The sequence below is a fragment of the Dromiciops gliroides genome, chromosome 2 (genome assembly GCF_019393635.1).
Source record: "Dromiciops gliroides isolate mDroGli1 chromosome 2, mDroGli1.pri, whole genome shotgun sequence".
Taxonomy (NCBI): Eukaryota; Metazoa; Chordata; class Mammalia; order Microbiotheria; family Microbiotheriidae; genus Dromiciops; species Dromiciops gliroides.
The window spans coordinates 234418820-234444842 of record NC_057862.1 but is presented as its reverse complement, the minus strand read 5'-3'; the positions used below and the strand labels follow the sequence as shown (position 1 = coordinate 234444842).

General features: G+C 41.8%; 1 protein-coding gene across 1 annotated transcript in view; it reads left to right on the top strand.

Annotated features, from left to right (window-relative positions):
- The window catches only part of ESRRB (estrogen related receptor beta), a 153556-nt gene that overhangs the window by 49467 nt on the left and 78066 nt on the right, over positions 1–26023 (top strand). The window lies entirely within an intron of this gene.

The following is a 26023-nucleotide window of genomic DNA, read 5'->3' as shown; positions in this document are numbered from 1 at the left end:
AAAACACAATGTAATTCACCTCCCAGTCAGATTGCTCAGCAACTATTTCTCCTGCTGCTTCCCAGAGGAAAATGAAGTCATTCCCAATGTTTAACATTGTGTTTGGCTTAATATGTGATTTTTCATTAATTCGTTAAAATTCATCCATTTATTCAGTCATAGACTAGTAGATCCATGATCTCATCAATGAATATTCCTTCCAGTGGGACAGACCACAACCCATACATACCTTCTCATCATATACAATTCTTTTTTTTTTTTTTTTTGTGGGGCAATTGGGGTTAAGTGACTTGCCCAGGGTCACACAGCTAGTAAGTGTTAAGTGTCTGAGGCCGGATTTGAACTCAGGTCCTCCTGACTCCAGGGCCGGTGCTCTATCCACTGCGCCATCTAGCTGCCCCCATCATATACAATCCTTATCCATGTTTTCCCGTAGTTTTCCACAGAAGATCTATTCTATGTCCCAGAGGTCTTCCTCTAGTTCTTTTTTTTGGGGGGAGGTGGTGAGGCAATTGGGGTTAGGTGACTTGCCCAGGGTCACACAGCTAGTAAGTGTCAGGTGTCTGAGGCTGGATTTGAACTCAGGTCCTCTTGACTCCTGTGCGGGTTCTCTATCCACTGTGCCACCTAGCTGCCCTTTCCTCTAGTTCTTTTCACATCACACGAGGACAAGTCAGATACTAGGATTGTCTGTTTTCACCTTCTGTTATTCCTTAATTTTAACCACTATCACCAGTCAAATTACTTTTCCAATTATTTATTTCCTGAGTGATAGTTCTTTATGTCATTTCCTACATCTTGCTGTGTGTCCCTGGGCACATCATTTTACTTTTATCTGCATCATCTGTAAAATGGGAATAATAATAACATCTACCTATCAGGGTTGTTGCTGTTCTCCAGTTCATCTTTTTTTTTTTTTTTTGGTGAGGCAGTTGGGGTTAAGTGACTTACCCAGAGTCACACAGCCAGTAAGTGTCAAATGTCTGAGGTCGGATTTGAACATTAGGTTCTCCTGAATCCAGGCCAGTGCTCTATCCACTGCGCCACCTAGCTGCCCCTCTAGTTCATCTTACACATAAAAAAATGGAGGCAAACAGGGTTAAGTGACTTGCCCAGGGTCCCACAGCTAGTAAGTGCCCGAGGTCAGGTTTGAACTTAGGAAGGACCTGACTCCAGGCCCAGTACTCTATCTACTCTGCCATGTAGCTGCCCTAACTAGCTTATTATGTGGCAGGCATTGTACTAAGCACTTTAGTTCATTGATGAAAATATTCTGCAGACCATACCCACTATCTGTCCCTCCCTACTGCTGTTGGGTCACCTGCAACATCGATTCTTCAGAAACTGGGGTTTGCCAAGATCCTCAGCCATATAGAATCAATGGGAGAACATCCCTGTTAAATAGATGGTATTTTATGTCAAATGTTCTTGCTTAGATTAGAGCTAGGAGGAATCTCAGAGGATTTATAACCTATTGCCCTTATTTCAGAGAGGAGGAAAGCTCAGCTTAGAGAGCCTTAAGTGATATGCCCAAAGTCACAGGAACCAAGATTTGAACTCAGGTCCTTGAACTCCAAAAAACCCCAGTGCTCTTTCCTTTTCACCACACTCTCTTTTAATCACAGTAATCATAAGTCACAATTTCCCAAATGCAACCCAGCCCACTCTTTTAGTTCACAGGGCTTATTAGAAGGGCAGATCACAACTGAGCTCAAGTGATCCACCAGCCTCTGCCTCTCCAGTATCAAGAATTAGAAGAGTGTACCACCATGATGGGCCCTAATGAATTGACACTAGCTGTGTGGCCCTGGGCAAGTCATTTAACCTTTATTTGCCTTAATCTACTAGAGAAGGAAATGAAGAACCACTCCAGTATCTTTACCAAGAAAACCCCATGTACAGAACTGATATGCTATGGTCCACGGGATCATGAAGAGTCAGACATGACTGAATGACTGAATGCAGCTTGTTTGCCTCAGTTTCCTCATCTGTAAAATGAGCCAGAGAAGGAAATGGCAAACCACTGCAGTATCTTTGCCAAGAAAAGCCCATGGACAGTATTAGTGTGCAATGGTCTATGGGGTCATAAAGAATAGGAAATAACTGAACAAGAACAACTATAATTACAACCCAAACTAGGTGCTGATGGAATAAAGCCCACATCTCTCAAGAGTTTGAGACCTATCATGATTCTCCCAATTGTTAGTCTCTTACTCTTAAGAGACTAATGATTTTGACTGTACTTATCTTATTTTAAATCTTATTTTGACTATATATGTTCCATGGATCCCTTTTTCTCTTCTCTGACCCCCAGTAGACCACATTCCTTGGGGACAGAACAGTTTCGGTTCCATCTTTATATCCTCCACACTTAAAATGTGGTAGGTCCTTGTACCCAAATTAGGAGGAGGAGCTTAAACAACTTAAGGGAAATAAGAAAGACTTCTCCTAGGAGATGGTATTTGTTTGAGCTGAGCCTTGAAAGTGGCTAAAGGCAGAAGGAAGGAGGGAGAGCATGCCTGTGGCGTGGGGGAAGAGCAGACTGTACAAGGGCTCAAAGACAAAAGACAACTGCCGTGGGGGGATGTTTGAAGTATAGCAGTTTGGCTGCGATGTGGAATACGTGATAGGGAGAAAGATGGGATCAGACTGGGAAAATAGGTTAGAGCCAGATGGCGAAAGGTTTCAAATGTCTTACAGTTATTTATAAATTTGAAAGCCTGAGTGACATTGTTGTTGTTGTTGTTGTTGTTGTTGTTGTTATTATTATTATTATTATACTATGCCATTCTATTATTAGGCAGCTAGGTAGCACACTGAAGCCAGGAAAGATCGGAGTTTAAATCCTGCCTCTGACATTTACTAGCTGTATAGCAGCTAGGTGGCACAGTGGATAAAGCACTGGTCCTGGAGTCAGGAGGACCAGAGTTCAAATCTCACCTCAGACACTTACTAGCTGTATAACCCTGGGCAAGTCACTGAACTCCAATTGCCTTAAGACATCCAGAGCCATCTCCAGTCATCCTGATATATATCTTACCACTGGACCCAGATGGCTCTGGAGGAGAGAGTGAGGCTGGTACCTTACACAGCCCTACCTCATTTAAGTCCAATTCACTGCAAGTCATGACATCACCTCCTGATGTCATGGTCCTCTTTGAGAATGAAGGACAAACAACATCAGCAACAACTGTGTGGCCCATGGCACATTATTTAACTATTGTCTGCTTTGTCTGTAAAGTGGGGATAATAACAGCATCTGCCTCTCAGGGTTGTCGTGAAGAACAGATGAAATAATGATAAAAATAAGTGGTGCAGTGCATAGAGAGCCAGGCTTGGAGTCAGGCTGACCTGAGTTCAAATCTGGTCTCAGACATTAAGTAGCTGTGTGACCCTGGGCAAGTCACTTAACCCTATTTGCCTCAGTTTCCTCATCCATAAAATGTACTAGAGAAGGAAATGACAAACCACTCCAGTATCTTTGCAAAAAACAACAACAACCAAACAGTCACAAAGAGTAAAACACAACTGAAATGATTGAACAACATTTATACAGTGCTTATGATCATGATGATGGTTAAAGTATACCTTCTGCTCCCCCATCTCCTAAGTCTCTGATCCAGCGACACCAGCCTCCATTCATTCTACCTCCTGACTCCAGGCATTTCCTCTGGCCATCCCCCATGCCTGAAATGCTCCCCTTCCTCATCTCCATCTCCTGACTTCTTTCAAGTCCCAGCAAACCTCCACCTTCTATAGGAAGCCTTTCCCGGTCTCCCTTAATTCTAGTGCCTTTCCTCTGTTTGCTATCTCCAACTTACTCCTTGTATATATTTTTGGTCTCTCTGATTGTGCATCGTTGTCTGCATGTCATCTCCCCCATTAGACTATTAGCTCCTTGAGATCAGGGACCGTCTTTTGCACATCTTTGTGCGCCCAGGTTAGCACAGTGCCTGACACATAGGAGACACTTAATAAATGTTTTTGACTCATTGCATTTTCCATAAATAACCTATGGCATAGACTGTGGAAATTCTTCCCACCCCACCCCATTCCCCTTTTTGGTGTTTTCTGTCAGAAAGTTGGAATCACAAAGGCACAACTCTTGGGGAAATATTATCGTGCAGAGGGGCTCCTTGCCTATAGACTTACAGGCTATTTCTGCAGTACCTTCTCTAGTTGATGCTTGAGCAAAGAGCTTGGGGAAGGTCAGTACTGTTCTAGGTTTTCTGAGTTTTTGGAAGTCTTCCACATTGTGCTTGGTGCCCCAAGATGTAGCTCTCTCTCTATAGGTATTGCCTCAGGTCCAAGAAACTGGATGGTAAATGGCATCATTCATTGTAAGCTCCAATTTCTCATTTATTTCATGATATGATGCATATATACATACATATACACAAATATTATGACACATATATGTATGTGTATATGTATATACACAAATATGCCAGTGTTCATACCTTGCATTTATACAATGTTTCCAATTTGCATCCATTATCCTAGTTGATTCTTTCTAACAACCTTGAGGAGACTTTCAATGATGAGGAAACTGAGGCATAGAAAGTATATGGGTCTTGACCATCCTGGTCCCCTGACTCCTGGGCCCCTGCGTTTTGCATTTTATCACACTCATTGGATTTTCCCTTGTGAAATGTGATCTGGTTTTCAAAAGGCTGATTTAGACCCAGGTAAGTCTTTAACTGGTTGCACAGCCCCAAATTGGATTGATTGACTATAGACTTGGTAGACTTACAGAGAATGCATCTGTCTCCATGAAGCCACCCCGGATGACCTCAGCCCAAAGGGATATCCATCCTTCTCTCCTGAACTCACAGAACTATAGAAACTCAGAGTTGGAAGTGACTTCAGAAGAAATAAAGACCAACCTCACATTCCATGCAGAAAGCACCACAGCATCCATGACAAGTTGTTATCTACTTTCTGATGGAATATTTTCAGGGATGGGGTATCTAGTGCCTCAGAAGGCAACTGACTCCATATATTAGCCTCCTCCCGCATCTCTTGTCTGCACTGCTCATTCAGCACAAATCATTGACTGTCTGGTGAATTATTTTCAAATATAGATTTCTGATCTCATCTGAACTGTGAACCCTTTAAAGGCAGAGTCTACACTTTGTATCCCCCACAAAGGATCTTTGTATCTCTTATAAATAATTGGTGCTTAGTAAATACTTAGTGGCTGATTGATGTGGGGGCCTGTACCCTTGAGGTAGACTCCAGCATCTCCTGTGGAAGTGTTATAACTTGTAGCTTCCTGTCCCTAACGTTTTTCTTGGAAACAGCTTAGTAGAGAGGAAAGAGCTTAGTATTTAGAGTCAGACAATGCGGCTTCAGACCCATTTCTCTCATTTACTTACCTATTTGATGTTGGGGAAGTGACTTTATCTCTTTGGGAGTGAAGGAGTCAAAAGTTTCCTCATCTGTAAAATGAGGGGGGCTTAGAACAGAGAGCATCCAAGATCTCTTCCTGTTCTGAATCTATGGTTCTCTAATAAGATGGCTTCTGATGTCTTTTCTAGCTTGAAATTGATGACTTTTAAAGAGACAATGCTCTACTTTTTTTTCTATTTCTATTCATTTCCTCATTTGATATATTGATATTGTGTTTATTGCAACCCTTGCACTAAAGTATTCCACTGATGCTTCATTGTGGTGCAAAGTCAGTCTTTGATGTTTGGGGGCACAAACAGGTTCTCCAAGGCTAAAAGCTTCCCTTATAAGCCCAGTGACCGACCGACCATGTCCTGTCTAAAGACCAAACTGACAAGGTTTAGAGGGTCGATTAGAGGATTAAAGCTAGGTGTTATGGTGAATAGAACATTGGACTTGGATTTACCAAGACCTGAGTTCAAATGCAGCTAGGTGGTGCAGTGGATAGAGTGCCAGGCCTGGTGTCAGGAAGCTTCATCTTCCTGAGTTCAAAGCTAACCTCGCATACCTACTAGTTGTTTGAACCTGGGCAAGCCACTTAACCCTGTTTGCTTCAGTTTCCTCACCTGTAAAATGACCTGGAGAGGGAAATGGCAAACCACTCCAGTATCTTTGCCAAGAAAACTCCAAACTGGATCACAAAGAGTTGGGCATGACTGAACAATGAGTTCAAATGCAGTCTCAGAGACTTACCAGCTGCATAACCTTTGGCAAGCCATTTAACCTCTGCCTGCCTCAGTTTCCCTATCTTTAAAATGGGGATGATTAGAATACCACCTACCTCCAGGGGTTGTTTTGAGGATCAAATGAATAAGTCAAATTTATACAAAACTACCTGAGTGTCAGCTGTTATTGTTGCTACTATTATTTTTAGCCATACAAGTTCTCAGAGACTAGCCTATCATTCTGTGGAAGAGGTGTGAGCTGTCTTGTGGAAAGAAGAAGCCACATGGACAAAATCATAGATCCTTGAAATACTAATTAAATAATTGTGATTATTGGATGTTGTTGAATGGATATAATTTGAAAGTCAAAGGCCTGACTTCAAGTCCTGATTCTGCCATTTATTAGAAGGTTGACATTGGACATTATCTATCCAATGAGGTCAATAACAATTGCACTACCTATATTATCAGTATCATAGGCAAGAGTTCTTTTTTTCTTTTTCTTTCTTTTTTTTTTTTTTTTGGTGGGGCAATGAGGGTTAAGTGACTTGCCCAGGGTCACACAGCTAGTAAGTGTCAAGGGTCTGAGGCTGAATTGGAACTCAGGTCCTCCTGAATCCAGGGCCAGCGCTTCATCCACTGTGCCAGTGCTTTATCCATTTTTTTGTGCGTAATGGATTTATTTCACAATCTGGTAAAACCTGTAGACCTTTTCTCAGAATAATGTTTTAAATGCATAAAATAAAATATATGGGATTATAAAGGAAACTAGTTGTAATATAATAGTTATCAAAACATTTTTAAAAGCCAAGTTAATGGATCCCAGGTTAAGAACCTCTTCTTAGGGCAGCTAGGTGGCGCAGTGAATAGAGCACCAGCCTTGGAGTCAGGAGTACCTGAGTTCAAATCTGGCCTGAGAGACACTTAACACTTACTAGCTGTGTGACCCTGGGCAAGTCACTTAACCCCAATTGCCTAATTTAAAACAAACAAACAAACAAAAAACCTCTTCTTATCTGGAAAACATTTAGAAAACCTCACAATGGTTATATAAATGTGAGTTAATATAGTATTCATTTTATTACCCCGTGTGATCCAATATAAGAATACTTTAAAGTATAGGTTAGAAGAGATGTGGTTAAATGGCTAGAATGAGGAAACAGAATTGAGTCAATTAGATTAAGGAATCATAGAACTGAAAGAGATCTTTGAGGTCCCATATTTCACATAAGGAAACCGATGTCCAAAGAGATTTGGGGATTTACCCAAAGACACATGATAGTTGATGGCAAAACTGGATGGTGATCCTAGGTTTTTTTGCCTCCTAGTTCCATGATTTCCACCCCTCACCCTGACTCCTCCATCACTGCAGTGACAGCACATGAAGCTTGGAGCCTTCCTGGGCTTTGTGATAGGAAAATGAAGCAGGCAACTAGATGCCCCAGAGCAGGCTGGATGGAGGTGGCATTAGGACAGAGAATGTGCTTTGGCTATGTCTGTAGATTGGGGTTGGAGGCTAGGGAATTATGGATTCTCTGTCTTTACACATCATATTGATCTCCCTCCAGTATATTATGGTGTTTCATTTGTGTAATGTGGATTTTTTGTTGTTCAACTTTATTTTTAACCCTAGAGTTCCCATTAATAGTTTACTGTGGGCGTTAAGGGAAAATCAACATGCAAAAAAATGATGAATAGACTGAGAGGTACATGCCTTAATAATGATGATGAAGATAATAACAATCACAGGGGCATAGATGTAGCATTACAAGTGACCTTAGATGTCATCCAGTCCAACACTCCATTTTATGGATTAACTAGGGCCGCATGATGTGAAATGACTCACCCAAGATCATACAAATAATAGGTGGACTCAATGTGGACTCAAACTCATGTCCTGTGACTCAAAGTTCAGCACTCTTTCCACTTCTCTGTATTACTTCTCTATCCTTAGTATTGATATTGCATCTTCATTTAAAAGAGCCAGAATGTGGTCTCATATGCAACTTGACTCATCTTTATGACCTTCCTATTATCTTAGAATTTAGAATGGGAACCTTAGAGATCACTGAATTGGCCTCTTCATTTTATTTTATTTTAGTTGAATAATTACCAGCAAACACGAACATTTCACTATACAAAGAACAAAAAAGAAACCATGATCTATTCATATACAGTTTTAAAAGTTTATTTTAAATTTAGTATGGTAGTAACAAAATCACCTTGTTTATACCCTCTTCTGAACTTTTTGTCCTCTTGTTCTTTGAGAATTTTATTGATTTTTTTCTTTCATTCTTTTCTTTTTCCATTTCTACCTTTAACCATAAGCGACTTGCCCAGGGTCACACAGCTAGTAAGAGTCTGAGGCTGGATTTGAACTCAGGAAGTTGAGTCTTCTTCATTCCTAGGCCAGCAGTTCATCCACTGCTTCACCTAACTGCTCCAAACTAGCCAAGCTTAAAAAATGTTTATCTTTTTCTGCTACCTCTGGTCCATTATATGATGGACTGCCAAGAGGCAGGAAACATGTTTCATCCATCATTGGTCTTCTGAAGCTATGACTGGTCATTGTATTGGTCCGAGTTCCATTGTCCACCTTGTTTCACAGATGAGGAAACTGAGACCCAGAGAAATGAGATGACTTCACCAAAGTAGTAAAGAATGAATCAAAGGATTGAAAACCAGGTCCTCTGACTCCATAACCTGTGCTCTTTTTTTCTAAGTACATGCTTTTTTGAGAACAGGCTGAGTTTTTTGCATTTCTTGGTTTGCAAATTTAGAAAGGAGTGGTAGAACTTCTACCAAGGCTTAGAACAGTGCCTGGCACATAGTAGGCACTTAATAAATGCTTGTGCCTCTCTAGGTCCAATGACTTTCCAAAGGACATACTGTCTGTGGTGAAACTGAGAGCAGAACCCAAATCAGTCAGTCATAAATGGGTCAATACTAGGCTATGGAGATTATTTTTAACTGTGAAATATGAGATAGGAAAAAAAATATCCCACATCCACTTTTTTTTTTTTTTTAGTGAGGCAATTGGGGTTAAGTGACTTGTCCAGGGTCACACAGCTAGTAAGTGTTAAGTGTCTGAGGCTGGATTTGAACTCAGGTACTCCTGACTCCAGGGCCAGTGCTCTATCCACTGTGCCACCTAGCTGCTCCCCCACATCCACTTTTGGGGGGAACTTAATGAAAGAATGGTGAGGGGAGGGTGAGTCACAGACTGGTGATGGAAAAGGGCTTCTATGGTCCAAAAAATATCAATTGGGTAATTCTATGGTTTTCCTGTTAGGAAATTGCTACCCCCATTCTTTGTCTAGTATCATGAATATTCTACTTACTTCCAGGTTGTGAGACTTCCCTCAGTCCAGACCCAAATATGTAGGTGTCTCAAGTTCACCTAATTTCTACTGACTCTTAAACTCTAGGTCCCTAGGCCTATTCTCAACTCTTGTCTTGTTTCTTCTATGAATTTGATTTTTGTTACTCCATTGACTGGGGTCTCTATCTTTTATTTGTTCCTGGGATATTCTCTCTACTACCTTGAATTCTTGTACTGTGTGGTATATAACCTAAGGCCAGTGGTTTTCTGGTCAGTAGTAGCCTTCAGAATGTCCAGAATTTTCTCTCTCCTTTTCAACCTACAGTGAGAAGGATGAAACTATTTCTCCTCAACTCAATTATTCATCTCTCCCAAAATTATGTATGGCTTCTTCATATCCAGTCATAGCAAGGAAGAGGAATGGAAACAAACTCAAAGTCTCTCTGTTTCTCCTGGAATACTCTCTGCCTTTAAATTATAAATATATGTGTGTGTGTGATATCTTCAAATTATATATCAATTATATATCTCCAAATTATATTATTATAATATATAAATTATAAAACTATATTATCCCCATTGTGTATATGTATAATAGCTCTTTAAACTTATTTTTAAAAGGTTTTATATGCCTATAGAGAGGTAGCATGGTTTACTAGATTGAGGGTTGACTAAGGAGTCAAAAATCCCTTTTTTCCAAATCCTGCCTCTGACACGTACTGGCATGGACTAATTATATAACTTCTCAGTACACCCAGGAAGAGGTCATTACATAGTTTCTGGACAAGTTTCTGATCTACATCAGTGAAGGGAGTTTCCACACTGGGAGTTCTCCCCACACTTGTGAAAATACAGGTCTGGGTAGAAACAAAATTCCTGCCATACAACCTTTTTGAAGTAGACATAGTCGGTATTCTTTAACATCCTAAAAATGAGGAAACAGATTAAATGGTTTCTCCAAGGTCACAGAGTCGAGCCAATCACACGTCACTGAAGTTTTTAGGAGAGAATTTCTGAGTTCTGAAGCAGATTAGGCAGACTGAGTTTCTCCATAAATTGCAGAGTAGAAAAAGCTTCATAGGAAGCACATGACTCAGTTTTCTGTTGGTCATTTCGACCATCCCGACAAGTCACCTCACTCCATTCCTCACCCTTATACTTGCCTCATTCTTATTATTCGAAGCCCACAGCTGCTTTTTCGTTCTATCCACATCTGTGACACCCTCCCTCGCCCCCCCCCCCCCCCCCCCCGGCCACACACACACCAGCCGAAGCTTGTCTGTTCATCTCCAGTCTCCTTCGTCCCTCGCACAGCTAACGGAGTGTGGTAATCCCGTTGGGTCCTTGCGGTGGATACTGCCGAATCTTCTCCCAAGACTGGTGCCAGGTCGGGTGTCATTGCCAGCAGCTCTCTTGGCGGGATGAAGGTTGCATTAGTGAGCAGTAATTGAAATGCAAAATAACATTTTGATCGAGCGAGCAGGCTGTTTATTTATCAGATCAATATAGCCAAAATGCCCCATCTGGAGAAGTCAGCGTGATAATAAGTGACAGCATTTCCAAGGGTAAGCAGGAGACAGGGCTCTGACTCCCCAGACCAGGAGGAGGATCAAGGAGAGGCTGGATCAAGGAAAGTGACACTCACCTCGACGACTCCCCCTTCCCTGACAAAGGCACTTGTTTGGAGTGGCAGCAAAGGAAAGCAGATCTGGCTGTGTGGTGGAATGGGGGTTGGGGGTGGGGTAGTATGCTGGGGTGAGAAGTGAATCGAATTTGGCATAAGAGAATCTGAATTTGAATCTAGCTCTGCTACGTATTACCTGGGTGGCCTTGGGCTAGTCAGTCGGTGCCTCCGTTTCTTTCTCTGTAAATTGAGAAGGCTGGGCTTTGATATCGGTGTTGGACTAGAATAAAAACTCTTAACTTGGGGTCCATGGATTTGTTTTATTTTTAATGTTTTTATAACTGTATCTCAATATAATTGATCTTCTGTGTAATCCTATATACTTTATGCATTTAAAAACATTATTCTGAGGAGACATGGGCTTCGCCAGACTCCCAAATGGATTGATGACAAGTTAAACACACACACACACACACACACACACACACACACACAAAACGGACTGTGAACCACTGGACTAGACAGACCCTCAGCCACCTACCTGCCCTGTCCATTAAGGTTGAACAAAAAGGCCACAAAGTAAAATTGTCACTGAAGTCCTCTGGGTGTTAAGACTAAGACAGGAGAGGGGTGGTAGAAAAAAGTTCGCTTTCTCACGACCTTTTACTTTCTGTGGAAGGAGAGTGGGGAGAGGGCATCCGGACAGTTGGATGATTTCTGGTTTGGACTTTTCGATTTCTATTGTAACACAAAGAAAAACCTTAGAGAAAACAGTTAACCTGATCCAAAAGCAAATCCAATAAAACCCCCATTATAAGACTTCGCAGAATCATAGAATTTGAGAATTGGAAGAGACCTTAGTATCCATCAAGTCCAACTCACTACAAAGGAATCTCCACAATAACAAAGATAACAACTTGGTCATATGCTTATGTTTAATTGTCCTTTTCTCCTTTAAAGTATGTGAGGTTTCCATGGGGGATGGGATCCTGGATGGGGGACAGTGGGATGGGACCTGGGCAGGAGCTATAGAAAACCATGCCATTCTGAGTTGGATAGAAGCCTAGGAAGTTAGAAGTAGCCTTGGCTACCATTCAGTCCAACCCTTTCATTTTATGGAGAAGAAAGTTATGGGATTAGGACTAAGAATTGGTGAATGGGGTGGGGGGGAGCTAGGTGGCACAGTGGATAAAGCACCGGCCTTGGATTCAGGAGGACCTGAGTTCAAATCCAGCCTCAGACACTTGACACTATCTTATGACCCTGGGCAAGTCACTTAACTCTCATTGCCCCAGAGAGAGAGAGAGAATTGGTGAATGGGAAATTGGTAATCCCATTACATATGTGCAGTTTCTCAATTCCATTTTAAGACATTTGCTATCTCCATTGTGACACCCCAAATACCCACTCTTCCCTGGTTTAAAAAATGGGCTCTATATTTGACTAATGAGATTTATATTTTTTTCCAAATTCCATCAGCTCCCTTTTCATCCCTGCTTGCAGGTAAACTCACTACAGAGGTGAGTGTTAGAGCCAGCCACAGTTCACTTCCCACCCCTTCCTTCCCAGGTGACTGTCCACCTGAGTTACCTTGTCTCTCTATCACCTACCTACACTGTCCATTATCAAGAAGATTGAAGAATCAAGTCAGAAAGCGAAACTGACACTAAAGTCCTCAAGGTGTTGACTCAACCCTCTTTGCAAATTACCCTGGGGAAAAGTGCTAAATCAGGGGAGTTAGAAAGTATTCCACTTCTTCATTGGCATTTTATCCTGTTAAGTGGGTGAGTCTTGTGGGTAATGAAGGTAGATATAATGGTATGGTTTATGGTTTGGACTTTTAAGTTTCTGTTGTATAAACTCATAGAAAGGCAAGGCAGTAAAATTCCATTTTAAAAAATCTTTGTCTATTCATAGAATCATAGAATCATAGAATTTGAGAGATGAATGGGACCTCCATGGCCTTTAGTTCAAACCATACCTAAAAGGACCCCACCCCTATAACATTCCCATCAAATCATCATTCAGACTCTGCTTAAAAACTTCCAAAGTGGGGGAACCCACTATCTCTCTTGTTATGTTTTAATTTGGAAGAGCTCTCATTATTAGGAACTGTTTCCTAATTTTGAGTAAAAATTTTCCTGTTTGCCACTTCCACCCATTCCACCTGCTTCTTCCCTCTGGAGCAAAAGGAGCAAATCTAGATTCTCCAAAGGCAGGTCAGATTTGGTTATATTGCAAGTCAGATGATAGCCCCCATGTATACTGTAACCTAGAATGCATCTTTTGCAACATCCCCTGACAATCCTTTAATGTGTTCTGGTCTTTGTCCCTCAATACCAGTATTAAAAGAGAGTCCTACAAGTTTGGTCTTACCTCATATCTAATCTTTATTGGGGGGGGGGAGGGGCAATGAGGGTTAAGTGACTTGCCTGAGGTAAGTGTCAAGTGTCTGAGGCCAGATTTGAACTCAGGTCGTTCTGACTCCAGGGCCAGTGCTCTATCCACTGCGCCACCTAGCTGCCCCCATATCTAATATTTCAAAGTACCTACACTCACAGTCTGTTTGGCCCAAAGCCCTAGTTTGTATAATACGACCCCCTTCTCCTAAAGAAGAAGAAAGATGCTAGAATCAGAGGTCTTAATGATGGAAGAGAAAAAGGGAAGATGAAGATGAATAGAGAAAGAGAGAACAAACATTGGAAACTTTTCTTTTACCTTTGGAAAATAGAAAAATACAATTTATCCCATGAATTCTTCTTTCTTTGAGGGCAGAGATATTGATTTGGTGTGACCAGTATCCAATCTATGTTTTCTTTCCCAGTGGAGTGGGTACCATGATTACTCCCCAAGTGGCCATTCTCAGTCCTGGGGAGTGGTATCCTCAGCCCCCATTCATGTGAAAAATTAAGCAAGCTAAAGTGACAGTCTCACTGTTGAATTCTTTCCTTTCGACCTCCTTCCTCTGCTTTGCAAGGATGATCGTTTATTCCAGCAAATATATACCAAACACCTGGTATCTGTCAGTCCACTAACGTTGGTATCTGTGAGATGCAGATTACTGCGGCTCTAAAGGCCAGACCTAGCTATGGTAGAAAGAGAGCATGAAGATAGAAGCGCCTATATGGTATGACTTGAATGGGAGTGTGCATGGATGATGGGGAGGAAGAGTTCTCCCAGAAGGATAACCTATTAATAAGGATTAATTTGTCTGATTAGTTCTGACCTAAAAGTGCTCGGGCTCATGCATGTTTTCAAATACCACACAATTGAAATCACTCAAGACCTGCCAAGCCAAGTGGTTTTGATTGCTTTCTTCCCTGTCGTCTAGTTTGTCTGGGAAATAATTGTAGAATTGTCATCCATAGTGTCCTTCTTACCACTGACTTACCAAAAGACTGCTAAAGCATTTGGACCACAGGCCTTTTGGGAACAGACTTTAAGCCTCTTAATGATGAAATACTATGGGTCAACAAAAGCAGCAGATTTGATAAATGATACTTCTGATTAGATGCACTCCTAATTTCATGGTATCCTGTCTGAAGAGATTCTTTTGTCCATTCTCTGGGCTACCTCCTGTTCCTGTATGAAACACTGAATGACTTGGGTCTATAGAACTTCCTCTTTCCTGGCTCACTGGGAAGTTGAGAGGGAAAAATGTCCACCTTAGTGATGTTCCCTTCACAGAAATGCTGCTTTGAGCCCTGGCCTTAGGACTCCCTCCCTCCTTTGCTCCCAAGATTCCTGACCCCTCAGTTAGAGGGATGCTGGACCACCCAAACAAGCTGAAAAAACTGCAGTTGTGGTAAGAGATGAAGCTGGAATTGACACTTGGCTCAGTTGTCAGAATTACTGAGGTATAGTCAATTTCTTATAGTGTCAAAGTAGTTCATATTTTGAGAGGAGAGAGGAGGTTCTTGCAAGCCCCTTGTTATTTGACACTTCTCAAGGAGTTCTAAGATTTGAATTCTTCTAGTAGGGGCCTGAATCTCTCCTAAGGTCACAATTATGACTTTGGTGGCTCTTAGACCTCCCTATAGAACATTCTCCGGTGACTCTTTTCTTTCACCTAATTATCAATTCTTTTGATATCTTCTCTCCATATGTACTTCCCTCTGGCATCCCCAAAGCAGTCTGAGGAAGTTTCTTCTATGTTTCTTAATACTGAGAGAATGAGCAGACAGTTGTGAATGATAATCTGTTCCTAGATTATGCAACTAATTACTTGCTAGACAAACTAGTTTGTCTCTCAGTTCCCGGCAGATTTCACCTGACCAAGGACCCCTGCTAAATTCCTGTAGGTCAGGTTAGAGGTCATGGCCAAGCAGTGCCCAGACTTGACAAGGAGAATCCATCTTTATCCTCAAGACACAATGAGACTGGAGGTCTTGAAACTATAGCTGGCATTGACTTGTGGGGGAGAGACAGTGTGTGGAATCAAAGTCAGTATTAGTTAGACTTATTCCATATTTATTTGATGACACCAACATTTCTCTTTCTCTAGATAATGCCCCACTTCCGTTGGTCAGTGCTACCAATGAACTGGTCCTTCAAATACACTTTTTCTTGCTTAATATCTTAGTTGCCAATAAAACTTGGTTGATTTCTGATAAATTAATACATAAGTGTGAGGTTTTTACCATCTAGTTCAATTTGGACCATTTAGATTTAAGTTGGAAAGTTTTAGGAATTGGAGAAGTTGATATCTGCAAGTCAACAACCATTTACTAATTGCTTACTTTGTGTCAGGCAGTGTGTCAAATACTTGGAATACAAAGAAAGGAAAAATACCATCCGTTCTCCTAAGGAGCTCACGGCATAATAGGAATGACAACATACAGACAAGTAGGTATAAACTCAGTATGTTCAGGATAAACTGTGACAAGATCTGTGCTTTAGGAAGATCTTCAGGGAATTCCTTGAGGAAAATAATCATGGGTCCCTAAGAAAGGTCAAACTTGGAAGAAGAAGGGAAAAAAGCCCTGGTGTTTGCATAAGGATGAACCACATGTAAAGGTGTATTGTCCCTATATATTAGAGCTTGTCTTCCTTTCTTTTTTCTGGTGTCCCTCCACCTGATAGGGATGGGGAAAGAGAGCATGAGAAGAGGTGAATTTCATACTTTGTCCTTTTCCTAGCTATTGTAGCTTACACACACACACACACACACACACACACACACACACACACACACAAACATGCACATGCACACTACACACATACACAGAGCCATGAAGCATTGAGGCTGGAGAGAAATTACTCCCCACTCACATTTCCCTTACAATCTTTTAGTGATAGTATAGATGTAGGGGTGAAGTGACTTCTTCGTAGCAAACTGAGGACCCCTACTCCTAATCTAGTCTTCCATCTGTTTAGTTTTTGATATGGGCTAGATATAAAAACAGATTCAAGAAGGGTTTAAGGAAGACCTGAGTTCAAATTTAGCCCCAGATACTTAGCACCTGTGTGACCTTGGGCAAGTCACAACCTCTACCTTAATCCCCTAGAGAAGGAAATTTCAAACCACTCCAGCATCTTTGCAAAGAAAACCCTACAGGGTCACACAGAGTCAGACACCACTGAACAACGAAAGGTTTTAAGTAAATCTATACATGACAGATACATAATAGCTTCTGCATGGAAACTAGAGATGTTTATAGTTATATCCCTAACTTTTTAGAAACTGAAATCTTGGAGGATAATCAGAGACAATTAAGTAGTGCAATGGACAGAGCTCTGGGCCCAGGGTTAGAAAGATCTGAGTTCAAATTTGGCTTCAAACATTAAGTAGTTGTGTGACTATGGGTAGGTCACTTAACCTCTCCACTTCAGTTTCCACAACTATAAAATGGGGATAATAATAGCACCTTCCTCCCAGGATTATTGTAAAGATCAAATGAGATAATATTTCTAAAGTGCTTAGTACAATGATTGGCACACAGTAGTCACTTAATAAATTATTGTTTTCTTTTTTCCTTCCTTCCCTCCTTCCCTCCTTCCTTCTTTCCCTCCCTCCTTTCTTCCTTCCTTCCTTTCTTCCCTCCTTCCCTCTCCTTCCCTTCCTCCCTTCCTTCCTCTTCTCCCTTCCTGTCCCATAACTCATCCTTTGGCACCTCAGTTAAAGACATGGTCCTGACCTAGTTGGCCTTTGGACCTGGTCTGGGGTAGCAGTTTTTATGCTTTAATGACTTAAGCCGGACCTGTGGCCCTCTGTGCAGTGCCAGGCCCAAATTCTTACCAGTCTCTGTCCATTTTTTTCCAGTTCAGCAGGGCCCCTGAGCACCACGCTGTTCCTCACTGTTCTACGCACTTGCTTCTGTCCCTGCTCATCCTGATTGATGCTTCCAAGAAAGTCAGGGATAAAAAACCCTGATTGAAAAGCACTAATTACCCATCATTATTTTCCACGCTGTAATTTGTGTGGAACGAGATTTCAATCAGTTGTCCAGGATCAGCCTGGTTTTGACTAATCTTCCTAACTACAAGACACTTAATTACAGATTTCTCCCCGAGCTCCAGTGGGCACTGAACAGGCAGCCTCTCACTCCAGGGCTTGTGTTTGCTTTGGGGTCATTTTTCAGCAAAGGGTCACGGAGGGGTTCCTGAAAGAGAAAGAGGGTGGGGGAGTGGGCAGGCACACAATAGACAGCCACAGCTTCCAAAACCAAGCCTTGTGAGCACCAACAATGTAATGGGATGCTTCAGACCTAACCTCTTGGCCTTATATTTATACCAGGCTTATCTTCTGATTCTTTATATTTCCAAATAGCCTAGATTGGAAGTCAGGACACCTGCTCTGTCACACTGGCTGTGTGATCTTAGGCAAGTCACTTGACCAATTTGGGTCTCAGTTTCTTCATCTGTAAAAAAATGAGAGTTAGCTTAAGTCAGGGGTTTACAAACTAATTTGCTCCAGAACTCTTTGGGGCTTAAACTGTATCTATGCAATCCATAAATGTAGCTTGGGAAGGGGGCACCTTGGAGTCTCAATTTTTTTTTTTAACTTGAACCTATGATTTCAGTGATATAGGGGATTCCCAGTGAGAACACCTGCTAGTCTTAGAGAATTACCTGGGGCACAAAGAGGTCAAGTGACTTGTCCATAGTCACAAACCATGTATGTTTCAGAGGCATGATTTGAATGTGAACCTTCTTGACTCCTAGGAAGACTGTCTTCAATAATAACAACAACAATAATAATAGTAACAATAATAATGATAACAACAACAACAATAATATCATTAATATTAAAATAGCACTTTTGAGATTTGCAAAGAGCTTTACAAATGTTATCAGATTTGATCCTCACAACAACCACAGGAGGTGGGTGCTATTATTATCCACATTTTACAGATGAGGAAACTGAGGCACAGTGAACGTGATTTGGCCAGGGACATACTAGTTTGTGTCTGTAGCAGGATTTGAACTCTTCAGTCATTACAGCAAATCCCCACTACTGCATCTAGCTGCCTCTTCTGGTATGAAATTCCCCTAGGTAGGGGAGGTCAGGGAAATTTTAGCCCAAAACAGAAGAAATTGAACTTATCTTCATACCAAATGAATTCTTACAGAAGTATTTTCATATGGCCATATTTTCATATTTAATACTTTAAAGGGGGAAATATCATTGGTATTGAAATGATCTCACTGAAAGCCTTATTTGTGTCTTTTGGCAACCCAGAGTTAGGGAGACACTGGACTAGGTCATGTCCTAGGTCCCTTTCAACTCTGAAATTCTATGTATGTTTCCACCATACTGATGTCTGTGGGGTAGCTAGGTGGCGCAGTGGATAGAGCACTGGCCCTGGAGTCAGGAGTACCTGAGTTCAAATCCAACCTCAGACACTTAACACTTACTAGCTGTGTGACCCTGGGCAAGTCACTTAACCCCAACTGCCTCACTAAAAAAAAAAAAAAAAAAAAAAAAAAAAAAAAAAGCACATTGCCCAAGGCTGCAAAGGTAGAAGAGACAGGATTGGAACCAAGGTCCTCTAACTCCAAAGTGAGTGTTCCATAGGATGTCCCATGTAATTAAAATATGAAATTATATGTGAAAAGTTAGAGAATTCAGCAATAACATCCTTTCTATCCATCGTTCAAAGTCTATCTCTTTTCATGTATTATAAGACATCTTCCCAGGCTACCTCATTATATAGCAACATTTTTCTGAATTCAGAAAGCATCTTATCCATCTAAATACCTTTTTTGGTATCCACCAATCAATGACAGATTACTTTGTGACATCTCCTAGACAACAAATGGTCTGATGTTTATTTCTCATATCATTATTTAACATTAAATGTCTGCATTTAATTAAAATAGCTAGCATATAGTGCTTTAACACTTACAGAGCTCTTTCCATCCATCATCTTATTTAGTCCTCACAATAACCCTGTGAGATAGGTGCTTTTATTATTCCCATATTGCAAATGAAGAAACTAAGATCCAGAGAGCTACCAAAGGTTGTACAGCTAGTAAGTGTCTAAGGCAGGTTTCAAGGACAGATATCCTTGATTCTAAGGACAACATACTATCCACTATGGCTTTACTCCCTTTCCAATTAGGTGGTAAACTCCTTGAAGACAGGAACTTTCAATCAAGTTAGCATTTTTTTGTGTCCATCACAGAACTTAGCACAGTGTCTTGTACACAGTTAGTTTGCAATAAATTCATGGGATTAATCCAATTGTCTTCTATCATATCTCTATATTATTGTTGTCGTTGTTTTTCAGTTGGGTCCGATTCTTAATGACTCCAGGGATTATAGTTTGCTAATACTGTCCATGTGTAAAGATAATGGAATAGTTTGCCATTTCCTTCTCCAGCAGGTTAAGGAAAATAAAGTTTAAGTGATTTACCCATGGTCACAGAGTTAGTATCTTAAAGCTAGATTTAAACTCAGGTCTTCCTGACCTCTATCTACTTATCCACTTAGCTGTTTTCATCATGCCTCTAAATCAGTCAATAAACATTTATTAAGGACCTACTATGTGCCAGGCCTGGGCTAAGTACTAGAGATACAAAGAAAGGCAAAAGACAGTCCCTGACTTTAGTGAGCTCATGGTCTAATGGGAGAGACAATATGTAAACCATGTAAAACATATAGAAAACACAATCTATACATGCATGTGCATATAGGTGTGTTCAAGTTGCATGTGTGTATATGCATTTATAAACATGAGTATATACATAATTGTGCATATCTCTGTGTGTATACAAACACATAGGATGCATTGTATATGCACATATATTGTGTGCATATATGTGTGTGTATGTATATACATACACACACATATATAATATGACATTAAGGATAATCAAGAGGGGGGGCACTAGAGTTAAGAGCAGGTTTCTGAAGCTATGGAACAAGACAGAAGAGATCCTGTCACTCTCAGTTTGGAATTAAGACCCTTGATTTAGTAATCCTCCTGTTCTCACCCCAAATCAAACCTCCATAGCTTTCATTTCCAGGGTTCATTCTAAGAACTTGCCAGAGCAGTGATGCCTAAGGGGGGTAAGATGCTTCACCCTAAGGAGGCCTCTTTCTAGGAGCCTGGAGGGATGACCCTTGAATGGGCTGGGCATGGTGGAATGTGGGGCGGGGGAAGGCAGTATTGGTTAGGATGTTGGTAAAAATCTGGGTCAGGGCAGGTCTGTCAGTATGTAGCTCAGATCTAGTTACAAGATGGATCAAAAGGAAAACAATACCTCTGGGGGTTTCAGCCACAGAATATTGCTCTTACAAAAGGCAACTCTGACTCTGGCCTCCAGTGCCTCCCTCTCCTCCCCTCCCCCTCCTCACAAAGAGTCAATTTTCATTGATCCGTTTTGGAACTGGATTTCAGCCAGGAATGCACAATGGATCTGATATGACCCACTTCTCCCCAGAGTGAGGACAGCAGTTCTAAACCAATCCCTTCCCCCTCCTTTTCCTGGCCTTGCCTCCCACCACCACCTCAGAGCACGGAAAGAATTCCTGGATGCAGCATAAGGGGTGGCCCTTGGCCACTAATTTCAATCCAATCCCCCTAACTCTCGTCTGTGCTCAGCTTCTTCTCATCTACTGTCTACCTCATCCCTACCACAATACTACCACCCATAATAATTATGGAACTAATTTAATTGTGAAGAGAGCTCACCAAAAGAGAGTAGCAAATGGGAAAATGTTAGGTAGCAACAAGAAGAAAGGGGAAAAGGGGGGCCAAGATGGAAGTCTTCTTCTTGGCTCCTAACTTCATGGCAGCAAGAAAAATATCCAGAGTTGGTCACATCTTTAGGTGGATGGAGTACCAGACTTGGAATCAGGAAGAACTGAATTCAAATCTTGCCTCAGATACTTCCTAGCCATGTGGCCTTGGGCAGGTCACTTAACCTCTGTTTGGCTCAGTTTCCTCATATGTAAAATGGGGATAATAATAGCACCTATCTCCCAAGGCCACTATGAGGCTCAAATAAGATAATATATGTAAAGTGCTTTGCAAACCTTAATTAGGCATATAAATAAATGGTAGTTAATGATGATAATAATGTAGATGATGTCACTTCAGTTTCTTCAAGGCTGCTTGGGTGACTTAATATAATTGGAGGAACTACTGTCCCCTTTCTTAGCCCCACTCCTAATAGTTCACTTGTGTACTATAACAGTTTAGCTGCTGTTTACAATAGATCTACAGTAGATGTGGGAGAACGTGGGAGAACAGTTTACTGGGGCAGGAAGAACCACTTGTTAATAGAGGGATTAGCCTAGACTGGAGTCACTCATCGTCACCCAGACCCAACCAAACACTCATTTTGAAGATTTAAATATCTTGAGAATCTCTTCCTTTGGTTAGCAACAGGCTCTGAGCTGTTGCTCTTCCATCATTAATATGCTCATTCCCTAGAATTTAGGTCCTCTTCAACAAATCCTTACACCCACTCCTCAGGGGGCAGCTAGGTAGAGCAGTGGATAGAGCACTGGCCCTGAAATCAGGAGGAACTGAGTTTCAAATCTCACCTCAGATACGTATTAGCTGTGTGACCCTGGGCAAATCACTTAAACCCAGTTGTCCTAATGTATATCTTGCCACGGGACCCAGATGACTGTGGAGGAGAGAGTGAGGCTGGTGGCTTTGCATAGTGCTCCCTCAATTAAATCCAATTCAGTTCAAGTCATGACATCACCCCAATGCCATGGTCCTCCTTGAGAATGAAGGGTAAACAACAACAACCTTTCTCAGAGTCTGAGGCTTCAAGGGATCTTAATGTTTCAGTCACACTTAGTTGGAATACTTAAATCCCTCTTATAAGGCAAGAAAACTCAGTAGTCCCTGCTTCTGCCCAGACATCGGAGAAGCCATGCACCTACACATCCCAATAGGGCTGGGAGGAAACATAATGTGGTGAAAGCCAATGGAGTTTGAAGCCAAGAACCTGGATCTTGAATCCTAGCTTAGCTACTTTCTACCCAGGTGACCTTGGTAGACATATCCCCTCTCTGAGACTCTTTCTTCCTACCTGAGGGACTGAGCTACATGAGACAACTTTGGAATAGCAGATGGAGTGCTGGACTTGAAGTCAGGAAGACCTAGATTCCAATCCTTCTTCTAGTTATGTGACCTCTGGGCAAATCTTCTAACAGTTTTCTCACCTGCTAAAATGAAGACATTGGAATCGGTGGTGTCTAAGGTTCCTTCTAGTTCTAATTCTATTAATTCTGAGATCTCTAAGATCCTTTCCAGCCTTGGATCCCTAAGACTGGTACCTTAGCCAGCTCACCCCAGTGAGAGGAGTTAGAATTTGGCCACCCCCCCCCAGCTGTCACACTCTTCCTCTGCATAGCTCTTGCACTGTGTGTAATTCTAGAAATCTCAGGACAGGAAAGGGCTCTCTGGGGTAAAGGCAGGGCTAAAACATGGTCACGAAAATGGCAAACAGTAGAAAGAATGACCTCAGAGGAGACACTAAGGGAATGAAATGCTCAGACCCCCACCCCCCCAACATCCCCAAGCCCGTGACTTGGGCACCAAAATAGCAGCCCAGCTTCCTGGCCAGCTCTGAGGAAGGCAGGATCAAATTTGTTTCCTTTTTGTTCTTGAGGTCACCAGAACCCAGTGAACATGCCTGGCATTTTCTTTGCAGGATGGAGAAGGGGCTTAGTGAGCCAAATCTGAATATAAGGTGGGAGCTTGGGTGGACTGGGACTACCCTTGGGTTTCTTGCTGCCTTTCCCCTAGGTCTAAAACAAAGATTGCTGGGGCATGTTTAAAGGCAAAACTCTGAAAATCTAGCTTGCTCTGAGTACTGTCTTCTTTCTTTCTACCTTTTCCCCTGTTAGGACTTAGCTCATCCGAGGACCAGTGGGAGGTGATGAGGCAAACATTCTTTCCTCATTGTCCTTTGCAGAGACTGTGTGGTGGGTCTTTGTCTAACTTCCTCTGGTTAGTTGCCCACATCACCTAATGACTGGAAGAGCCCAAGGGCGGTTCATCCTATTTCATCCCAAAGAGTGATTAAAATAGACGTGGTGAAAAGGAAGTCTTAGCAAAGGCTGGTGTTCTGCTTATTTCTCCAGCAGGATGATTTTATTCTACAAAGGGTGATCAGTAGAACTTGGAGCAATAAAACAAAAGGGATTGTGTGTATGATTCTTATATAACTTACATCTTTCCCTGTGTTTTTTTAGCTCTTGTCCTGTACGTAGAAAATACTAAACACCTGTACATAATACCAAGTAAAGGTTGAATTGAATTGTCTGATTCCCCTGTCCTATTCATCTTTATTATCGCCCCCATTACCAAATACTGTGCTTCGACCTAGCAGGCACCCAATTAATTAATTCAATGAAAAACAATAAAGTGTACTCAGTCAACTTACAATGACCTGAGCTAACAGAAGGAAGCAGTGGTATGGATTATACCAAACAGCAGATAGTAGCCAAATTCTCATTATGTAATTCTTTCCCATCAGATTTACCTTCCTAATTAGGCTCTGTTCAGGCTGATATTAAAATGTTTGTATTCCCTGAGTACACACAGTCAGAAGGGGCCTCAGGGATCACTTGGTCCAACCCATACCTGAAACATGAATCTCTTCTTCTGCGTCTCTGCTGTCACTTTCTCCCAGAGCAATTGCTAAAGGAAGGGAAGAGGACCCTGTGCACCTTGCTATTAGCTGAGATCAACTTTCATTGACCTTCAGGATCATAAATCAGAGCTGAATGGAACTCAGAGGTCATCTAGTCCAAGCCTTTTATTTTACAGATAGGGAAACTGAGGCCAGAGAAGAGAAGTGACTCGTGTAGGGTCACACACCTAATGAGTGGCAGAACCAGGATTCAAATTCAGGTGAGCTAACACCATATCTGGTAGCCTACTCACTTTAAGGCGACAGAAGAAGATTTTCAGAGAGCACGCTAGGAAAGGATGGCAAAGAAGCAGAGTGATTCGTCTACCCTGATAAGGCTGAGTTTGTGGTTGGGGAACTGGGGGCCAGCAGTGGCCAGTGCAGTTATGGTGGAATGAAGAGGGATGGTGGGGTATGTGTAATGTGAATCCCCCAGGTCAGGCAGTTCATGGGGGATTGGCAGAGAAAAGCCACCTCACCTCACCTGGTAGAAAAGTACCCAGGAAAGGGGTGTGACTGGCCAGGACCCTGGAGATGGGGAAATGTTAGCCCTTTGAGCCAAGGAAGCTGGCCAGTTAGTAGCTGTGTCCCCACAATGGTTCTTATCATTGCCTGCATTTTCAAACTTGAGTATCCTGGGGTGGAGACCCAGACTCATCAGCCAAGTAGAGACCCTAAGAAAAGATTGCTTCTGCTGTGACTCCTTAGTCACAGCATTCCCCTGGGGTCTGTGATGGAAAGCACAGAAGAAATTGGAGAAGCCTGACCCATCTAATCTAAGAATAAAAAGGAAAATGAGAGACTTGGGTCTAAAATAACTGAAGGCATGGGTTCATGAATTATCAATCACCAAGTGATGTCAGGCAGCCTCCAAACACCCTTCTAAGGCTGGGGTTGATTATCCTATTCCCGTTTTCCGTGTCTGGTAAACTCTATGGGTGGTAATAAACTCAAGGTCATTGGCTCAATCTCTCTATGGGTTCATTAGTTTGGCTCTGCTCTATAGCCATAAACTACCCTTCTAGCCTTCACTAGCTGACTTGAAAAGGAGTCGTTCAGTCATTTTTCAGTCGTGTCTGACTCTTTGCGACCCCATTCGGGGTTTTCTTGGCAAAGATACTGTAATGGTTTGCCATTTCCTTTTTCAGAAGATTTCACAGATGAGGAAAATGAGGCAATCAGGGTTAAGTGACTTGCCCAGGGTCATACAGCTAGGACGTGTCTGAAGCCAGATTTGGACTCAGGAAACTGAATCTTCCTGATTTTGAATTCTGGTACTCTATCCATTGTGCCAACTAGCTGCCCCAGAGTTCAAATCTGACCTCTGACACTTTGTACTTGGGTATCCTTTGCAAGACACTTCCAGTTTCTTTCTTTTTTTCTTTTCTTTTCTTCTTTTCTTTCATCTTTACTTCTTTCTCTTTTCTTTCTTTCCTTCCTTCTTTTGCTTTTCTCTCCATTCATCTTCTCTTTCTTTCTTCCTTCCTTTCTTCCCTTCCTTCCTTCCTTCCTTCCTTCCTTCCTTCCTTCCTTCCTTCCTTCCTTCCTTCCTTCCTTCCTTCCTTCCTTTCTTCTCTCTCTCTCTCTCTCTCTTTCTTTCTTTCTTCAAAGATCTACATGGGGGGCAGCTAGGTGGCACAGTGGATAAAGCACCGGCCCTGGATTCAGGAGTACCTGAGTTCAAATCCGGCCTCAGACACTTGACACATACTAGCTGTGTAACCCTGGGCAAATCACTTAACCCCCATTGCCCCGCAAAAAAAAAAGATCCATATGTATGGTTTATTTTTTAAAACAAATAACATTATATTTTAAAACTAAGTGACTGTGCAGCCTGCAGAGATCCTTATGTACAGA